This window comes from Ceratina calcarata, unplaced genomic scaffold, assembly GCF_001652005.2.
Source record: "Ceratina calcarata isolate Rehan_Ccalc_2016 unplaced genomic scaffold, ASM165200v1 scaffold1181, whole genome shotgun sequence".
NCBI classification, from domain to species: domain Eukaryota; kingdom Metazoa; phylum Arthropoda; class Insecta; order Hymenoptera; family Apidae; genus Ceratina; species Ceratina calcarata.
This window is the reverse complement of record NW_017132772.1, coordinates 2,131-7,407: the sequence shown is the minus strand read 5'-3', so window position 1 is coordinate 7,407 and position 5,277 is coordinate 2,131. Positions and strand designations below refer to the sequence as shown.

The following is a 5,277-nucleotide window of genomic DNA, read 5'->3' as shown; positions in this document are numbered from 1 at the left end:
AATGTGTTTATTACATGCACAAAATCAGGAAAACTTTGTACGGCGACATATGAATCTTATCTTGATAACGTTTTAAAACCATATGTGCATGAAAATAAATTCTTATTCATAATAGATTCATGGGGAGGACAAACAAACCCCATGCTGTATGATAATAGATTTTACGATAAAAAAACAAATTTAACAACATACAGTTTAAAAGTAATTCCACCGAAATGTACACAACTATGTCAACCGTGCGATGTTTACTTCTACAGGTAAATGAAAAAAATTATTTTATGTTCCTCTTATCATAATGATCAAAACAGTATATTTACGTCTCGTAATGTATGTTCTAGACAGGTGAAAAACTTTACATCAAAGTTACAAAACGCTGCAGATTTAATAAGGTTGAAGAGAGAATTAACAAGTAGAGAAGACTGTATAAAGATACACGCGATTATTCATAATCAATTATCAGCACCTATTTACGGAGACATGATTCAATACGCATGGTACGCTTGTAAATTAACAGAAAAGAGACCCACTTTTTTAAATATGAATCAAATACAATTTCCACCAGAAATTAGGACACATAAGTGTGTATGTGACGAGGCATGTTTTATTATATGTGCATGTTTTTCAATGAATTGCAATTGAAGAATACTAATCCGACCCATTACCAGCGTCGCTAATGTCTATTACGGTAAGAGATCTTAACGTATTTGTTCTTCAACACATCGATACCTATTGTTATTAATATTTCGAAAACTATTGAGCGTTGGCCCCAACATTGAAACATATATTGTATTGCATTTACAAAAAAGTAAGTCCAATTCTGATTCTTTTCGCATTTTTCGTAATTTTATCTATTCTGTAACTTGAAAAGTTGTTTGTTATTTCATTGTATGTTACATTCAACATGTTACATTTGTTCAGTGAACGTAAGTAACGACTAATCCCTTTCTTTCTTCTGATATTTAACCAATTTGTTAGTTCGTTTTTGCATGCAATATTTCTTTCATCCTATGCTCTCGTCACGAGCGCGACATACGGACGCGGCAATGCACAAGGCGGTTGCCGCACTCCTGCGCGTCTTGTATACTCGCGCTCTGATTGGGCGGGGATTTTTGTTAATAACTCAATAACCACGCCTCGGACAACTTTTTCGCAAAGGAAAAAGTTATTTAAAATCACCTCAGGAACATCCCATTAAAATATGTACCACTAGTCCTGGGACACCCTGTATATTCGAATATGTATTCACACATGCATTTGCGTGCAGAATATTCATACAATACGTATGTTTTGTAGGAAAACGTGGGGAACCGGAACAGGAAATAAAGCAGGCTGACCCGAGCCAACAAAAAAATAATACTAACATGCCGAAGTCGAAGAAAAATAAATTGAACTGCAATCATTCTCAAGATACAATACATAGAAACACCTCAATGGTATATGTTAAAGAGGAATAAGCAGATATGAGCGATATTGACTCATTTTTAGTACTAATTAAGCCTATGTTGAACAAGTTGACCTCCAGGGAATTTTACGAAGTTCGGACGGATATATTTATGTCAATTCACAAAAAGTTATCGGACAAGTATAAAAAAAATAAAGAAAATTGAAAAAAATGTTGAAAATTTCGTTCGCATTGCGAACTTGTAGAAGGAATCGTATATGCAACGTTATGCCAATACCAAGTTGCGTATAAATAATAACTGACAGCGCCGCGGCAATGTAAAGTACATTTTTAACGTGTGGGTGGAATTTTTTCGGAATTTCGTTTCTTGAAATCCATATAAACCCATTTTTTTTTAATTAATCTTGTGCTGGTTGTATAACGAAGAAGTTTCGTGAGAGACGGCGTATTTTTCGATTCGAATCGTCAATCATAGCATGACGTGAAATATGTTTCGAGGCCATTACTACTTAGCGGACCAAAACCTCGACCTCGTAGTACTAATGCGCGTGATTCGATTCGAAAGGACTCCAGAGTTTTAGCTTATCTACATGTTCTGCAAATTCTCAGCAGATTAAGATATGAGGATCGCATTCTTTTGTTCGTTTATTTACAAGCTGTTAAAGGCATTACGTAATGGGCATCAAGTTTCCCTGTACGTGGTTCTTTTAGCACGTATACGCAATCGGTCGCCTCAAACGTTACTTTGTTCCCATTGCCATAATTTTGTTCTAAAACCAGATTTTCTACTCTCTAGATTTTTCTGTATTAATCGTCTGATTTTTTTTATGAAATGTACGCAAGTTGGGTATGTCAGGGGAAGTCGTTGTGTGATAATGGCGTGGATTTTTAAATCGTAAGTGGCACAAACATTGCTTCGTACAATATAATCGATCGAAGTTCTTATTTCGTGCATCGATGTATTAAAAGCAGATTCTATTATGTATTAGATCCGTTTGTTTGGGGCCGGTATGCTGATGTCAACACATAGCCAATTGTGAATTCCATTATCTCGTTGGAAAAAGTCTCTTCTGTCATTATAAATGAAGCGAGGTGCAACGAAGATTGTGCTGAATTATCCGCATTGGGCGTTTGCGATTTCTTCAATCCAACGATGTTTGCAAAATGACATTCCGGGATGGTAAGAGCGATTTTTTGCTATTTCCGGAGTCATGGGTTTCAATCGGGTGTAACGAGGCGTCAGCAGCCTGTTACGATTTTTTTATGGTCGTCCGATTGTATGTAGTTGCTGTTGTTATCCCAACTGCTCGGTTCGTCACAATGGCTTACTGTATCCTTCGGTAGATGCCCAGTAATGATTGAGCGGAAGGTTTTGCTACCATTAATGACATTTTTTCTTGCAGGTGTTTGACGGTACTACACTTGGGATAGAGGCTTCCAAGGTAAGCGTCCTGGCTTCAGTCAACTTTGGGACGGTTCCATTGGCAATTAGGAATTGCCCCACGTCATTGCTGAATCTTGCTGCCTCGATCCATATTCTTGGTGAAGATCTCACTTCAATATAGATCGTCGAAGATCGAGACCTTGTCCGTACGTGGAAGCACTCGCCTTGTTTCTAGGCTGCAGACAAGTGCAATTATTGAAGTCCTCCTTTTGATCACGGAGTAACAGGAATTTGTTGACGATATCCTTCATTGATAAATTCTCACTTTCGTTAGAGAATATGTAATGCTCAGGCGTCATGATAGGTTCGAGTTGCCAAAGATCTGGATCCTTCGATTCTGCATTTCGTCATAATACATCGTACGCTGATATTTGTCATCATCGATGAAGTCAACCGACTGACTCCATTCTATCCAAATATACCGATTATCATACGATCTCAGGAAGAGGAAGTGAGGAAGTCCGAGTGCGTCTATCTCGTCAAGTTTCGGTATGTGTCACTTTTTAGGTAGGTCGAATGATTCGTCTAATGTCGAAGAGAGCGTAATGCAAATTTAATACAGTAAGGGTGGCGGTAAGCCTGAAATACAATATTTTCGACTTCGTCGAAGTATCCTGAATCCTGTGCTTCGCCAAATACTTGTTCAGCGTCTCTAATCATTTCTTTGAATATATGCATTTGTATATCTATCGATATGACTGGACACATGGATAGATGTTTAAGTGCTGAGTTCATATCATAATTCCGGATACTTCGACGTAACGGCAAGTGTTGTGAACACTTTGTAACGTTCGCGCGATTCTTCCGAATGACGTTATTCCAAATAACCGAACTGTGTCGACTAATTCGCAGTTTAATGCGATTAACAGCATACGATGCAAACCTGCAAAAACATGAAGGGATATGGCAAAAATTTGCAGAAACTTTGAAAGATATTAACCACGTACATTGTTTAATGCGCGATACGCGATCCTCCGCTTCTCGACTTGTGCGTTACGTTTCATACACCGTCGTCCTATTTAGTAAATTTCTTCGTGATGCATCCGTGGCAGGGGTTGAAACGGTCCCAAAAATAACTGTTTCAAACTGTTATATACAGGGTGTCCCAGAAAAAGTGTTATAACCGAAATGGGGTGATTCTGGAGGTATTAACGCTAGACTAACAACAATTTCCTTTGGTAAAATGCAAAATGAGCTATGGTTTTTGAATTATTAACGAAAAACAGTGACCAACAAGAGCACAAGTAGGACTCGTGTCCAGCCACGGATAGGTTGGCTCGGATCGTGACGTTCGGCCGTAGCATAGCGTGGGCCCTACACGCACTCTTATTGGTCAGTATTTTTCGTTAATAATTCAAAAACCATCCACCACTTTGCATTTTGGCAAAAAAAATTGTTGTTCAGAAACACTTAGAGAATCACCTCTCTTCGGCTCTAACACTTTTTTTGGGACACCCTGTATATCGATTCCAATAGGGACAGTTATACGAACCGAAAAGATGTTATAACTGACTTTTGAAACGGCCATATACTAGTTTTCCTAGTCGATTTCTAAATCAAAATTGCATACTCGTTTTCCAGTGAACTAGAAAAAATGAAAACTGGGTCCATTTCGACAACAAGCTCTACGCTTACGTTTGATCAAATGGTCAATCTAACATTCTCGATGGCGTATTTAACACAACGTAGTTGTTTGCAAGCCGCCATGGCAGTCATGCCGGCTTTTGACGGTGAGAATTCCTCCTTGTTAAGTTTCACGCAGATAGTCGAGGACGGTCTAGCGTTAATGCCGCCAAACACTGAAACCGAGTATCTGGCGATAGTGCGCTCAAATTTAAGAGGTCCGGCGAGATGTTTCGCTCAAGGTAAAAAATTCGAGAAGGTATCTGAATTTGTCAAATTCCTGAAGAAATGGTTCGCTCTGAGTCGGTCTTTGGCGTCTTTACGCGGAGAACTAAGTCGACTCAGAATAGGATCGGACGAATCGTTATGGGAGTACATCAACCGAACGAGCAAATTAGTCCATATTACGCGGATGATCGTACGGGAAAAATGTAGTGAAGACAATGAACGTCTTATCAATGAGGTCTAGAAACCGGGGAAATGGAAAGCTTCTTCGACGGCATATCGCAACGAATCGTGACACATGTACATCACTGGGAAGCGGTTTTTTTTTACAAATACTAAAGAAATATGGAGATGTAATCGAGGCTAAAAAAAATGATAACTGCACGCTTCAATAAAAAAGGAGAAGCGTGGCAATTAATACATGAAGAATACAACTTGAGCTTAGTAATCTCGTGTAAGGTAAGAAAATTATTGTTATTTCTTATTTGTTTACAAAAATTTGCAATCAGAGACATGAATCGATTGTTTGTTATTCCACTATAAATTCGCGGTGTTCTCACGGTATTCTCTCAAAACATGTATA

At 38.5% G+C, this 5,277-nt stretch overlaps 1 long non-coding RNA gene across 1 annotated transcript; it reads left to right on the top strand.

Moving 5' to 3' along the window:
• The first annotated feature begins 2,018 nt into the window (after positions 1-2,018).
• Positions 2,019-3,450, top strand: LOC113464317 (uncharacterized). The gene is made up of 3 exons (XR_003389145.1): positions 2,019-2,297; positions 2,392-2,582; positions 2,806-3,450. It is a non-coding gene; the product is annotated as an uncharacterized LOC113464317 (long non-coding RNA).
• The last annotated feature ends 1,827 nt before the right edge of the window (positions 3,451-5,277 follow it).